Below are 15,831 nucleotides of genomic sequence, written 5' to 3'. Positions count from 1 at the left end.
CCAGAGGAGGTAGATGAGGCAAGGGCAATAACAGTATTTAAAAGACATTTAGACAGATACATGGATAGGAAAAGTTTAGAGGGTTACAGGACATATGGGACTAGCTTAAATGGGCATCTTGGTCAACATGGACAAGTTGGGCCAAAAGGCCTGTTTCCTTTGTATGACTCAATGATACAGAATCTTTGCAAAATCTGCCCTGGACTCTCCTTTCACTACAAAATGATTGGCTTTATCTTATTCATAAATATTCCTACGCCTTAAAAATTGAAATTCTGCATTCAGAAGTGGTCTACAGGAATGTATGTGACCCCTTTGTAGTGGCATGATATATTGCTGTGTGTTTTAAAATGACGGAGATCTGTAATGAATTGAACAATGTAAAAACATAATTCTGCTTCCATAACTTATTATATAGATATATTCATAACTTAGGTGGACGTGAATGTTTGTTCCAATGAATTGAGCACAGTGCTGCGATAACACAATAATAAACTTATTCAGCAATTCAATCATGGACCATGAAAGGCACTTTGGTTAAAAAAAAAACCATTAGGACAAGACCAGATGATCACAAGGATACATTTAGATACTGGTACACCAAAGGATAAACAGATGTTTTAAAATTAGGAATGTTAGATCATTAGAGTCATAGAGTCATACAGTGTGGAAACAAGCCCTTCAGCCCAACTTGCCCACATCAGCCAACAATATCCCTGCTACACTGGTCCCACCTCCCTGCGCTTAGTCCATATCCTTCCAAACCTGTCCTATCTATGTGCCTGTCTGTTTCTTAAACGATGGGATAGTCCCAGCCGCAACTCCCTCCTCTGGCAGCTTGTTCCACACACCCACCACTGTCTGTGTGAAAAAGTTACTCCTCGGATTCCTATTAAATCTTTCCCCTTCACCTTAAACCTATGTCCTCTGGTCCTCGATTCCCCTACTCTGGGCAAGAGACTCTGTGCACCTACCCGATCTATTCCTCTCATGATTTTGTACACCTCTATAAAATTCCCCCTCATCCTCCTGCGCTCACATCCTCTAGTCCTGGTAACATCCTTGTAAATGTTTTCTGACCCCTTTTGATTTGGACAAGGGAATCAAATGCAACATCTCCAAGTTTGCGGATGACACAAAGCTGGGGGGCAGTGTTTGCTGTGAGGAGCATGCTAGGAGGCTGCAAGGTGACTTGGATAGGTTGGTTGAGTGGGCAAATGCATGGCAGATGCCGTATAATGTGGATAAATATGAGGTTATCTACTTTGGTGGCAAGAACAGGAAAGTAGACTATTATCTGAATGGTGGCCGATTAGGAAAAAGGGAGATGCAACGAGACCTGGGTATCATGGTACACCAGTCATTGAAAGTAGGCATGCAGGTGCAGCAGGCAGTGAAGAAAGCGAATAGTATGTCAGCATTCATAACAAAAGGATTTAAGTATAAGCAGGAAGGTTCTACTGCAGTTGTACAGGGGCCTTGGTGAGACCACACCTGGAGAATTGTGTACAGTTTTGGTCTCCTAATCTGAGGAAAGACATTCTTGCCATAGAGAGAGTACAGAGAAGGTTCACCAGACTGATTCCTGGGATGGCAGGACTTTCATATGAAGAAAGACTGGATAGACTCGGCTTGTATTCGCTTGAATTTAGAAGATTGAGGGGGGATCTTATAGAAACTTACATAATTCTTAAGGGGCTGGACAGGCTAGATGCAGGAAGATTGTTCCCGATGTTGGGGAAGTTCAGAACACGGGGTCACAGTTTAAGGATAAGGGGGAAGTCTTTTAGGACCAAGATGGGAAAAACATTTTTCACACAGAGAGTGGTGAATCTGTGGAATTCTCTGCCACAGAAGGTAATTGAGGCCAGTTCATTGGCTATATTTAAGAGGGAGTTAGATGTGGCCCTTGTGGCTAAAGGGATCGGGGGGGTATGGAGAGAAGGCAGGTACAGGATACTGAGTTAGATGATCAGCCATGATCATATTGAATGGCGGTGCAGGCTCGAAGGGCCGAATGGACTACTCCTGCACCTATTTTCTATGTTTCTAGCTTGATAACATCTTTCCTATAACAAGGTGCCCAGAATTGAAAATGCGGTCTCACCAACGTCTTATACAACTGCAACATGACCTCCCAACTTCTATACTTAATACTCTGATTGATGAAGGCCAAAGTGCCAAAAGCCTTTTTGACCACCTTATCTACCTGCGACTCGACCTTCAAGGAACCATGCACCTGTACTCCTAGATCCCTCTGTTCTGCACTACCCAGAGGCCTACCATTTGCTGTGTAGGTCCTGCCCTTGTTCGACGTTCCAAAATTCAACATCTCACAATTCAACCGTCTCTGCCTACATTCTATCTTTGTCCTTCCCCCTCCCATCAGTCTGAAGAAGGGTCTCCACCCAAAACGTCACCCATTCCTTCTCTCCAGAGATGTTGCCTCACCCGCTGAGTTACTCCAGCATTTTGTGTCCACCTTCAACATCAACATTGAATGGTATTAAATTTCATCAACCATTCCTCCACCCACCTGGCCAATCAATCTAGATCATGCTTCAATCTTTCACAACCATCTTCACTATCTGCAAAACCAAATTTGAACAAAGCTCACATTGTGGAAAGAGGGCGACAGAAACTTGCTTATAGTGCGCAGAATGCAGATTTGCCTTAAAATGGATGTTTTAGGCCATTGTTTAAAGCTACCCCTCTTTTGGACAGCATGCCAAGATTAAACAACAATTCAAAAACACTGGGCAAATTGTTTATTTTCTGCAAAAGACTTCCTAAGTCATGCCACCGCCTCCAAATGTACAAATATTAAGAATACCCTTCAAGCAAACTAAATGCCTCGACTAGGCCTGCCACGCGCCTGCATATTTGTTTAATAACATGAAAATAAATTAACATTGGAAAAAAAGAGGTCTATGTATAAGATCTGCAGTTTCTTTGCTGTGCACAAAGTGATTTGTGTCAAGCATTTTAAATAATTCCAGAGACATAGTCCAGTAATTCCAGTCCAAAAAATAAACTTCCACCATCACTCTCTGCTTCCTTCTATCAACGCAATTCTCTATCTATGTTATGTTCCCTGCCAGTTTTCTTTCATAATCTATTTTCCCTTTCCTAATTATTCTTATAGAAACTTACAAAATTCTTAAGGGGTTGGACAGGCTAGATGCAGGAAGATTGTTCCCGATGTTGGGGAAGTCCAGGACAAGGGGTCACAGTTTAAGGATAAGGGGGAAATCCTTTAAAATCGAGATGAGAAGAACTTTTTTCACACAGAGAGTGGTGAATCTCTGGAACTCTCTGCCACAGACGGTAGTTGAGGCCAGTTCATTGGCTATATTTAAGAGGGAGTTAGATGTGGCCCTTGTGGCTAAGGGGATCAGAGAGTATGGAGAGAAGGCAGGTACGGAATAATGAGTTGGATGATCAGCCATGATCATATTGAATGGCAGTGCAGGTTCGAAGGGCCAAATGGCCTACTCCTGCACCTAAGTTCTATGTTTCTATGTTTCTAAGCCCTTTGTCCTCCTCTGCTGGACTCTGAATTTCTCCCAGTCCTCTGGTTGGCTGATTTTTCTGGCTAATTTGTACGCTTCATCTTTTGTTTTGTACTATCCCTGATTTCCCTTATTATCCACGGATGCACTACCTTCCATGAATTATTTTTTTGCCAAACTGGGATGAACAATTATTGTAGTTCATCCATGCAGTCTTTAAATGCCTTCCATTGCATATCCACCGTCAACCCATTAAGAATCAATTGCCAGTCTATCTTGGCCAATTCACGTCTCATACCCTCAAAGTTACCTTTCTTTAAGTTCAGGACCCTTGTTTCTGAATTAACAATGTCACTCTCCATCCTAATGAAGAACTCAACCATATTATGGTCACTCTCGCCCAAGGGGCCACGCACAACAAGACTGCTAACTAACCCTTCCTCATTACTCAAAACCCAATTTAGAATAGCCTGCTCTCTCATTGGTTCCTCTACATGTTGGTTTAGAAAACTATCCCGCATACATTCCAAGAAATCCTCTTCCTCAGCACCCTTGCCAATTTGATTCACCCAATCTATATGTAGATTGAAGTCACCCATTATAACTGTTTTACCTTTGTTGCACGCATTTCTAATTTCCTGTTTGATGCCATCCCCAACTCCACTACTACTGTTAGGTGGCCTGTACACAACTCCCACTAGCTTTTTCTGCCCCTTAGTGTTTCGCAGCTCTACCCATATCGATTCCACATCCTCCAAGCTAATGTCCTTCCTTACTATTGCGTTAATCTGCTCTCTAACCAGCAACGCTACCCCACCTCCTTTCCCTTTCTGTCTATCCCTCCTGAATATTGAATATCCCTGGATGTTCAGCTCCCAGCCTTGGTCACCCTGGAGCCATGTCTCAGTGATCCCAACTATATCATAGTCATTAATAGCTATCTGCACATTCAACTCATCCACCTTATTACGAATGTTCCTTGCATTGAGACACAAAGCCTTCAGGCTTGTTTTTACAACACTCTTGCCCCTTATACAATTATGTTGAAAAGTGGCCCTTTTTGATTTTTGCCTTGGATTTGTCTGCCTGCCACTTTTACTTTTCACCTTGCTACCTATTGCTTCTACCCTCATTTTACACCCGTCTGTCTCTATGCTCACACATTTAAGAAACCCTTTCCCTATAACTCCATCCTCAACTATCCCATTCGACACCCCACCCCCCTTATTCAGTTTAAAACCACCCATGTAGCAGTGGCAAACCTGCCTGCCAGAATGCTGGTCCCCCACCTGTTAAGATGCAATCCGTCCCTTTTGTACAGTTTCCCCTTACTCCAAAACAGATCCCAGTGATCTAAGAATCTAAATCCCTGCCCCGTGCACCAGTTTCTCAGCCACACATTCAGGTTCCGTATCTCCCTGTTCCTGCTCTCGCCAGCACGAGGAACTGGAAGCAAACCGGAGAAAACAACCCTGGAGGTCCTGCTTTTCAGCATTTTTCTGAGCTCTCTAAAGTCACGCTGCAGAATATTCATCCCCTTCTTTCCAACATCGTTTGTGCCGACATGCACTACCACTTCCGGCTGTTCACCTTCGCCCTTGAGGATTTTCTGCACTCTGTCCGTGACATCCTGGATCCTGGCACCAGGAAGGCAGGACACCATCCTCGAATCCCGTCTGTTGCTGCAGAAACCCCTGTCCGTACCTCTCACAATGGAGTCTCCCACTACAATGGCGTTGCCTGACTTTGGCCTTTTTGGTTTTGGCTTAACAGCCCTACAGCTTGTTACCAAAGATACTAGAAGAGCTCCTCTAGTATCTTTGCTTGTTACTGCCGCTGACACGAAACGTCTCGTTCCTTTTCTCCAGAGATGCTGCCTGACCCGCTGAGTTACTCCAGTTTTTTGTGTCTATCTTCGGTATAAACCAGTATCTGCAGTGCCAAGCCGGGTAAAATGACTCGGCATTTAGGTTGCCCAGCGGTACTTTGGGTGGTCATTGGCACCCGGGCAACCGTTAATTTCGAGCCCTGAACATGTGCAAGGATTTCTTGCTGCGATCCTTCCCCTTGAGAGTGTCATGCGGCTGCTCCGAGACGTCCTGCACTCGGGGTCAAGGGAGGGGTCACACCATACTGGAATCCCGACTGCTGCTGCAGAATCTCCTGCCTGCACTTCTAACTAACTAGTCTGCTACCACTATGGCTCTGCCTCACATTATCCTTCCCTGCTGTGCCCTGACTGCTAATGCTGCTCACCCCTGATGAACGGGGAGGGGGAGGGTGGGGGGGGGAGGGGTTTCAATGCTACATTCAAATAATGTGCCCTACTTGATATACCATGCAGTATTTCAAAACACATCACCAATATGGGGCAGAAGTGGCTAAAATTGTGCAATTGAAGGTTATAGAGATGGGCGGAATTTGAGTGCGATTATGATGCCAGGAGGGTGTTGGAACGTTGAAGCATTGAAGCAGCATGCACCCATGAGATGCTGGAATCTGGTGCAACAAACAACCTGCTGGAGGTACTCACTGTGCGGAGCCGTGGAGGGATGCTTGACATATTGGGACATAAAACACCATCAGGACTGAAAGTGAAGAGGGGAGATGGCGAGTAAAGAGGAGAGGGGGAGTTGTGAGACAGCAGCAAGTGGTGGACCAATGAAGGGTGAAAGATGGGCATAAGAAGTCATATAGGTAAGAGGGAGGGAGGGAGGGATGGAATTGGTAGATAGATGGTGAATGGCGGCAGATAGATGAGAGGGAAAAAAGGTTGGGAGGGGGGGGAGAGGCAGGGGAGAGAGGGGCGTTGGGAGTGAAAGAGGAGAGGGCATGGAGGGAGAGGGGGAAGTGGAGAGAAGGAAAGGGAACACATTTCTTCATACCTAGATTCAATCCAGTCTCCTTTGTCCAGTCCCTTTCCACTTACATTGAGGACATCTCTCATGCTCTCCATCATTTTGACAACGTCTAATTTCTGGTCCGAAACGCCACATCTTTACCGTGGACGTTCACTCTCTTGCCACCTCTATCTCCCATCAGGAAGGCTTTTGACCCTTCTAATTCTTTTCCGACATCACTTGTTTCCATCGGCCCATCATCCTCTCCCTATCTCGTTCCACCTAGTCATCTAGTCTCTATCTTAACCATCCCTTGTACTATTATGTACTGGCAATCATTGCTCTTCTCTCTCAGTCCTGATGCAAGATCTCGACCCAACACATTAATGTACATCTTATGCCTGCACGAATGCTACTTGACCCACTGTCTTCCAATCTTGCTTTTTGTTCTAGATTCCAGCAAACGTCTACAGGTGCACGGTAGAGAGCATTCTGTCTGGTTGCATCGTGGCCTGGTTCGGCAACTTGAACGTCCAGGAATTAAAAAGACTACAAAAAGTTGTGACCACTGCCCAGTCCATCACCGGCTTTGACCTCCCCACCGTCGAAGGGATCTATCATAGTTGCTGCCTCAAAAAGGCAGCCAAAATCATCAAGGACTCACACCATCCTGGCCACACACTTATCTCACCACTGCCATCAGGAAGAAGGTACAGGAGCCTGAAGACTGTAACGTCCAGGTTCATGAGCAGCTTCTTCCCCACAGCCATCAGGCTATTAAACACAACGGATAAGCTATGAGCTGTGAACAGCAAAAGACTATATTATTATTTGTTATTTGCACTATATTTGTTATTTATTGAACGTTTTCTTTTTTCCCCCCATTATATACAATGTTTACACATTCATATATTCTGTTGTGCTGCAGCAAGTAAGAATATCATTGTCCCGTCCGGGACATATGACAATAAAACACTCTTGACTCTTTTAAACTGGATAACCATTCAAGTTCCAAAATCATATAAAGTGGGCATTGTAAAAAAATTGTGCAGGATGGCCTTGTAAAAAAAGGAATGTAGGATTGCCCTTTTATTTTTGCATATTATATATAAAATTAGATTAGCTTAGTAGGCCAGAAGGAAAGGATATTACAGAGGCAGTTATACAGATGGTAGACTTAGTGGCAAAGAAATCTACGAACACTAGACAGTAGATTGAAGTGAGGCAGAGTAGTTTAATGAGAGTGTCGACAGCAGAGAAAAGAGTCTGGCCAAGTATTTTCATTTAGGATGACTTTAAAATACTGTGGTTTGGTAGAAGAACCAATGTGCAGAGCCAGAGTTGGCGATGAATGGTTGCACCAGCTGTGTGTACATCATTGATGTTTAAATGGCACTTTGATTTGAAGGAGCTAAGATTACTCAAAAGTCATTTGAAAAAGTGAGAGTCACAGTTTCACTGAGGTCTGGGGTATAAATAGTGCAGATAAAGATGTGATCGAGGAAATCCATAGCTGCAAATGCATTGTGCTAGAAGCCCAGTAGAAAGTGTCAGGCAATAATAGGTCAGGCTTTTATAATGGAATTAACAAATCCAGCAATAATACAATGTGAAGAGCTGAAAAATCTATTTAGCCTATTATGTGAAACTGTAAATTACACATTTAGAAAACCTTATATATTTGAGGGATTAGTAACGTGTTTAGAAAAAAGTATGAAATAATATAATTCATATTGTTACCAATTATATGTTGTGCTGTACATTATTTTTGGTATATAAAGAATCAATGAAAAATAAATGTAATGAAATTAACCATAGTAAGTCGGTGTATGTATTTTCTTCATATTACATTACAAAAGTTTCCCTAAAAAGGACACAATCGTTAGCAAACTTCTCAGTCAGAATAAAAATGATGCTCAAAAGTTTAAAGACTAAAGTACAAAAGCAATGGATCGCCAAGAAGTCGTTTGGGGCAAAACCAATGAATGAGACGAGAGACAGAAACCTGTCACACAAATACAATATTGCATTCAGATGTTGTATTAAGGCACAAGATCAAATGTCCCAAAAGAGCAACTGGTCATGGAAATGATTCTACAGAAGTGATGAACAAAGGTCTGGCATCATAATCTCTCAATCACTGTGAAGGATGAACACACATAACCTCTCACTGGAAAGACCAAAAGCTTTATTGTTGAAATATGAGGAAAAAGTAAAGATAACTTAACAGTATTTATGGGTGAGAAGAATTCACTCAATAGGCGTGTTTTTGAAATCCATACAAAATTAGAATTGTTTCAAAATCAAACTATCAGAGGGAAGAAATCACACAGGTATACTTTCTGTCAGATCACCATGAAGTATATTCTCAATTCAAATTGAAAGCCTCAACTCAGTGTGGCTGTTCCCGACATCCCCATCTCTCCTGTACAAAATCAGCAGCCTTATCACAAATCCCAAGAATTTTGTTTAGAATTGACAAGTAGTAAGGTAAATGCCATCCACTACCAAAGCACGTGAACAGGATTTAGAGGCAAGTTACAGTACACAGACTACAGACACAGTACAGTACAGACACAGTACAGCAGTTCCTCAAATCCTCTGCAATTGTAATCATAAACCCATGTAGGATCATCCATATAGGACAAAGACAAAAAATAAATGGGTAAATGTCTAATCATTATTCTTGCGTAAAATTGAAAGATATGGAGATAAATTGGGAAAATTGACTTCAAGTAAAAGATCAGCCACAACCTCATGGAATGGCACAACACAGCTGAGAGGTTATACAGACCACTGCCAAATCACTGGTTGGTTGCTCTCTAATTGTCCAATGCGTTTGAGTTCTTACAGTTTGTTTGGATCAATATGAGCTTCAAGGTGAATGAGTTGACTGATTATGGTCTCATTGAAGGGATCTCTAGGGGGCACTGCTTCAAAAAGACAACCAGCATCATCAAGGACCCACTACCACCCCGGCCACACTCTCATTTCACCCTTGCAATTGGCAAGACGATATAAAGGCGAGTCAGAAAGCCGTGACCTCCAGGTTCATTAGCAACTTCTTCCCAACAACCAGTAGGCTCTTGGACACTGCGAACATCAACTAAACTACAAACTGTGAATTGTCTTTGTTGCATGAAGGACTTCAGGATTGTTTCACCAATATTGGGGTTTTTAACATTGAACTTTTTGTTTATTATGTTATCAATGTTTAGAGACCTGTTATGTTGCTGCAAGTAAGAAATTCATTGTTCGGTTTTCAGTATGTATTATAATTAAACACTCTACTCTCTCTCTTGACTTTTGATACATGAGGCCATTTAAATACATGGGGTCGACAAGATTGTAGTATAGACAGGGACAAGGGTAGAGCAGAATTGAAGCTGTTTTCCACAAGATACAAGAAGTGTTCAGAAGGCCAAGTTGTTTGCCTGCTGCCAGGGTTCAAACATGCAGCCAGGGTTGGAGAGGAGCTCATTGAGGCAGGGGAAACATTCACACATCATGTCTCACACAAAGATAAGAACAACATAAGCAGGACAGAAAAGTTGTACTTAGTTACTGTGATATAGCCTCTGGCAACAATGATCAAAACATAATTTATATTTTTAAGTTAGAGAATGGGTCCAAGACCAGTACTTTAAACTTAAACTTAAACAAGGACAACTGGTATTTTAAACCAAACCGTGGAAAGATAGGACATGTTGCTCTTGAGTTTACAAGCAAATCTCACTTCAAACAAGAGAAACATACAAGATGCAACGGGTAAAGTGAAGCACCATTTTGCAAAATTCTGACGTACGGTTTAAAAATAAGAGGTTTTCACCTTAAACCTATGTCCTTTGATTCTTGATTTCAAGTTCAAGTTAGCATTTATTGTCACTTAACCAATTAAGGTACAGTGAAATTTGAGTTACCATACAGCCATACTAGGTGAAAAGAACACAATACACACATAAAATAAAATTTAACATAAACATCCACCACAGTGGAATCAACATTCCTCACTGTGATGGAAGGCAATAAAGTTCAGGCCTCCTTTGTTCACCCGTGGTCGGGGCCTTTGAACTCTCCGCAGCTCGCCGCTACAGATGGTCCGATGTTCAGGCCCTCTCGTCGGGATGATCGAAACTCCGACGTCGGGACGGATCGCAACACTTGGAGTGCCCGAGTCGGCCACTTCTTACCGGATACCGCTGTTTCAAGTCCACAGGCCCCACGGTCGGAGCATTTCTTCTGGCGATCCTCAGCAAAGGATCGCAGCTCCGCGATGTTAAAGTCCATGCAGCGCTTGTGGCTTGAAGCTCCATGCCGGACTCCAGGAAAGGCCGCACCAATCCAGTTGTTAGGCCGCGGGGGGGTGGTAAGATATGAGACACTGAGAAAGTCGCATCTCCGTTGAGGTAAGTGACTGGAAAAAAGGCTTCCGCCTATTTCCTCCCCCCTCCCTCCGCACCTAAACTAGCCAAGAAACAATGAAAAACACACATAATAAAAACAGAGCAGGGACGTGACAAACTGCTGGCGAGGCAGCCATAGCTGGCGCCACCCGATGGTACTCTGCCCTGGGTAAAAGACTGTCTACTCCCTTCATGGTTTTATACACCTCTATAAGATCTCAGCCTCCTGCACTTCAAGGAATAAAGTCCTAGCCTGCCCAATCTTTGTCTATAGCTCAGGCCCTCAGTCCTGGCAACATCCTTGTAAAATGTCTCTGTTCTTTCCAGCTTAATGACATCCTTCCTATAGCAGGGCCACTAATACTGAATACAATACTCCAAATATGGCCCCACCAACTCTCCCTACTTCTATGACTTTCCAAAATGCAACATCTCACACATTTGCATGAAATTCATTAGCCATTCCTCAACCCATTTGCCCAGCTGATCAAGATCCTGTTGTAAATTTTGATAACCATCTTCATTGTTTACTATACCACCTACTTTAGTGTCATCTGAAAACTCATTAATCATGTTTTATACATTCTCATCCAAAACACCAAACAGCAATGGGCCCAGCACCGATTCCGAGGCACGTAACTAGACACAGGTCTCCAGCCCAAAAAACAACCTTCCAACATCACCCTCTGCTTCCTTCCGTGAAGCCAATTTTGTATTCTGTTTTTCAATGTGGATGTTATGTAACCTGCTGAGAATTTCCAATATACTTTTTTAACTTTAGCTTTTCAACTCTAGAAAGATAATTTGCATTTGTTTCGTTTCTTTAACATCACTTTCCATAAACAAACTGTCAACTGGGCAAGATTTAGTGGTTAATCCTGATAAAAACCTTTCAGAAACTGTTTCTCAAATCTCACTATTCCTGGTAAATATAAGGGGCACATAAGGTCATCGGGTCAAAGGGCGTGATGCACGGAGCAGCTCAATCCATGTAGAGGATATGGCTGCCTCGGCGCACACTAGTAACACATGGAACACGTACCTTCTTACCCGTTAAAAACCGCCAAAATTATCATTTTTTGCGCTATAAATATTTGCGGGTACTGTCATTGAAAGCGGGAAGGTATCAGTATCTTTGTTCTGAACCTGAGCACCAAGGTGTAAGCGGCTGAAGGAGCGCATCCCTCGGGACAGCCCCCACTCTTCCTCCGGGGTCAGCACTCTAAGGCCACGGCCGTCCCGTCTCCATCTGCGGGCCGCACTGTCACGGGCTGTGGGTCGTCAGTGCCCACACACGAGGCCGGAGCCGGGCCGGGGGGAGCGTGGCAGGGGCCGGGGGGAGCGTAGCAGGGGCCGGGTAGACTGCCCGGGGTAGGTGGGTGTGCAACCAGTCCGGATGCTGGGCCAGAAGAAGGGCCCGCTGTGCTGCCAGCCATAGTAAATGCTTACCTGCAGTTCATCGCGTGCACTCCAGTTGGCGTAGCGTAGCAACAGTACGGGTCACGGGTCGTGACCTGGACTGCGTGCAACCTCCCTATAGAACCACATAGGAGAAAGAATCTGCTGATGCACATTGCCTGTTTGCTTATTTCTTATCTATTTATCTACATACAATAAAGTTAAAATACTTGTTTTAACCCTGCTTCAAGAACTGTTTGAGAAATATGTCGTAATTGGGTTTAAAAAGTGAATTAAATCAAAACTATCTCGCCAAAACTCAGATCTCAAAGGGAAACAGATGTCAATGTCGTTAACAAGACTATTTTTGATGCATGAGGATGCTGAGTATACAATATTTTTCAAAAGCTTGTTTATCAAATCCTTCTCCCAAAATTTGTAATGTTCTCTAATTCCACAAGGCCTCAGAGCTCCTGACCTCTTGCATATCTTTGATTTTATTCACTTTAACACTGGTGGCTGTGCATGCAGGGGATGAGGCCTTAATCTCTGGAATTTCGTCTGTAATATTCTATGCCTGCTGCTTTAAGACTCTCCTGCATTTTCGATAAATGATCATATTATATAGTTCACTCCTTTTCCCCCATTTTTCCGTAACACTGCCCATGCAAGTATTTCCGGCACTGTTTCTATGTTAGATCTGAAGTATGAATTAAGTTTTACATTCATTCCATTCTTATGTGTCATCCCAAATTTTTGCATGATTACATTCCTGTGAGGCACCTGGCATTGTTTGGTGACATTAAAACCCTGATTTAGTGGGTTTTTTTCAAGAAACTGCTTCCTTTAAACTAATGATCCTCTTCAGAATGTTGTTAAAATGACAAATAGGCATTTATAACTTTCACTTTGAGAAGTTTTACTCAGTGTCTCTCCTTATCAACTGGTATTTTTAATTTCACTATTTAAACTTTGTCGGCCACCGTACTACAGGAAAGATGTCTTTAACCTGGGGAGGGTCCATTTTCTGGGACTGGAAGGCTTGAGTTATGAGAGACTGGATCGGCTGGGACTGTTTCCTTTTACTTCGGTTTAGTTTAATTTAGAGATACAGTGCAGAAACAGGTCCTTTGGCCGACCGAGTCTGCACCAACCAGGGATCCCCACACATTAACACTACCCTGCACACAACACACAAGGGACAATTTTACATTTATTCCAAGCCAATTAACGTACAAACCTGTACATCTTTGGAGTGAGTGTGGAAACCGAAGATCTCGGAGAAAACTCACGCAGGTCACGTGGAGAAGGTACAGACAAGCACCCACAGTCAGGATTGAATTCGGGTCTCTGGCGCTGTAAGGCAGTAGCTCTACGCCACCGTGCCACCCTGAAGTGAAGGTTTAGAAAATCATGGTCATAGAAATGGTCAAAGCCATTTTTTTCAGAGTGAGGGAATCTAAAATTAGGACCTTGATTTAAGATGAGAGGGGAAAGATTTAATTGGGGTCTGAGAGGCTAGTCTTTCAGAGTGTGGTGGATGTGTAGAACGGGCCACCAAACAAAACTGTAGAAGCTGGTACAGTTACAACATTTGAGACATTTGGACAGGTGCATGGATAATAAAGGATCTGGGCCAAATGCAGCTGAATGGGACCAGCATGGGCCAGTTCATGGTTTCAAGGTCAGTTTATTGTCACATGTACCAGTTAAGGCACAGTGAAAATTGAGTTACCATACCAAGTGAAAAGCAATAAGACACACACCCACATAAAATAAAAGTTAACATAAACATCCATCACAGTGGATACCACATCTCCGAAGACTACGTAAAGCAGGTCTCCCCACTACACACCTACGAACTTTTTATAAGGGGACAATCGAGAGCACATTAACCTGCGGCATCACTTCCTGGTTCGGGAGCTGCAAGGCGTACGAACGGCACCAACTAGACAGGATTGTGAAGACCGCCAGCAGGATTATTGGTGCTCCACTCCCTTTCCTGCTGGACATATACAGGAAGAGATGTATCAGCAGAGCCATCTCCATCATCAAAGACCCCTACCACCCATCGCATCACATATTCTCCATCCTGCCATCTGGGAAGAGGTAGAGGAGCATTAGCTGCAAAACCAGCAGGATGCTCCTCAGCTTCTTCCCGCAGGCTATAAGACTGATAAATGGACTTTGCCCCCTGCCAAAGTATTGCCAAAGTATCGCGCACCAACCATCAACCTGGACACACTGCAGCAGAGCCACTGTCGTGCCGCTGCCGATCGGAACGCCTGTTGATGTTTAGTAGAGAGTAGAGTGTTAATTTGTTCATGATATATGTATTTTTATTTCTATTTATTTTTACTGCACACTGAATGGACATTGGTTGAGCAACGTTTTTTTGTTTCCTCTGGGTATGTGAGTACTCAGGAAAATGACAATAAAGATATACAATACAATTGCTCACGTTGATGGAAGGCAATGAAGTTCAATCTTCTTCGGTTTTCATGAAGTATAATTCCATGACTCCTAATATGTTACCATTCCCATGTGTGAAAGCTGTGCAGCACTTCTTAAACTCCAGTATGGTTTAAAGATTTTATAAAAAATGATTTTCAGAAGGTAGACAAAAGTGCTGGAGAAACTCAGCGGGTGAGGCAGCATCTATGGAGCGAAGGAAATAGGCAACGTTTCGGGCCGAAACCCTTCTTCTGTCTGAGTTTCACCCGCTGAGTTTCTCCAGCACTTCTGTCTACCTTCGATTTTCCAGCATTTCCAGTTCCTTCTTAAACTAATGATGTTCAGATTATTTTAGCAGTTGTTTATGTGCATCCTCAGATCCCGTGCATTAACAGTACAGATAACTCGCTGACATCTCTCCCTCATGACAGTATTGCTGCATTAAACGTGGGAGCTCCAGCCTCCGTCCGCTGGCTGCCACTTATCGATTATAATGACGCTACAAATCGATTAGTTGGCGGAAGGGAGGAGGTGCTCGGTGTGCGTGAGGCGATCTGTGGCGCACTTTCCGTAAATAAGGTATCCAAGTAAAACCAGGCGCTAGTTTGGAATTTAAAGAGCGGTACATTTTTCAGCTCCTGTAAAATACAACAACCGGCGGCGGGTTTTACAGGAGGTTGACGACAGCGGGTGGTGATAGTGAAAGTAATGCCAGCCCGCCCGCGGCCTACTCTCGAGTCTCGGCCTCGCGTGGCCGCGGGCTCGCGTTAACCGGCGCTGAGGCGCGCGCTGGCAACGGCGGCTGTTTGAAAACACAAACGGTACTCACTGTGACGTCAGAAGGCAGAGCCTCGCCGCGTTGTGTGAGTGGACCCGGGGGGGGGAGGGGCGGTGCCAGGGGTTGAGCCCCGCCGCGTTGTGTGAGCGAGTCCGGGGCCGTGGGGCGGCGCCTGGTGTTGAGTGAGCCGGGCTGCAGCTGACGTGTGGAGCACCCTCTCGCCCTGTCAGGTTGGACCACGTCAAAATAAAACCGAGGAGGCAATTACATCAGCCGAGGATGATGATGATGATAATAATAATGATGATGACAATGATGGGGGGGGAGGGAGGATAATGTTGCATCCTTGGCATGGAGGAAGGCGAATGGTTTTCTCAGGTAGAGAATTTGGGAAGAAACCCCACCACTAGCTGCTGCTGAATGTTGTTTAAATGACAAATAGGCAT

The 15,831-nt window shown here is 43.9% G+C and overlaps 1 protein-coding gene across 5 annotated transcripts in view; it reads right to left on the bottom strand.

Moving 5' to 3' along the window:
• Window positions 1–15,571, bottom strand: part of rhbdd1 (rhomboid domain containing 1) — a 61,733-nt gene extending 46,162 nt beyond the window's left edge. For 2 of the 5 annotated variants that reach the window (XM_055645626.1, XM_055645620.1), the window contains exon 1: window positions 15,437–15,571. The gene's annotated coding sequence lies outside the window, so the exon portion shown is untranslated. Of the gene's footprint in view, window positions 1–12,204; window positions 12,290–13,393; window positions 13,544–14,008; window positions 14,162–15,436 lie in introns of those variants that run through there. The other 3 variants (XM_055645623.1, XM_055645621.1, XM_055645622.1) reach the window with 3 other exon arrangements.
• Between the last annotated feature and the right edge of the window lie 260 nt (window positions 15,572–15,831).

This window comes from Leucoraja erinacea, chromosome 14 (genome assembly GCF_028641065.1).
Source record: "Leucoraja erinacea ecotype New England chromosome 14, Leri_hhj_1, whole genome shotgun sequence".
Lineage (NCBI taxonomy): Eukaryota > Metazoa > Chordata > Chondrichthyes > Rajiformes > Rajidae > Leucoraja > Leucoraja erinaceus.
Note: the sequence above shows the minus strand (reverse complement) of the source record. Positions and strands in the feature narration are given on the sequence as shown.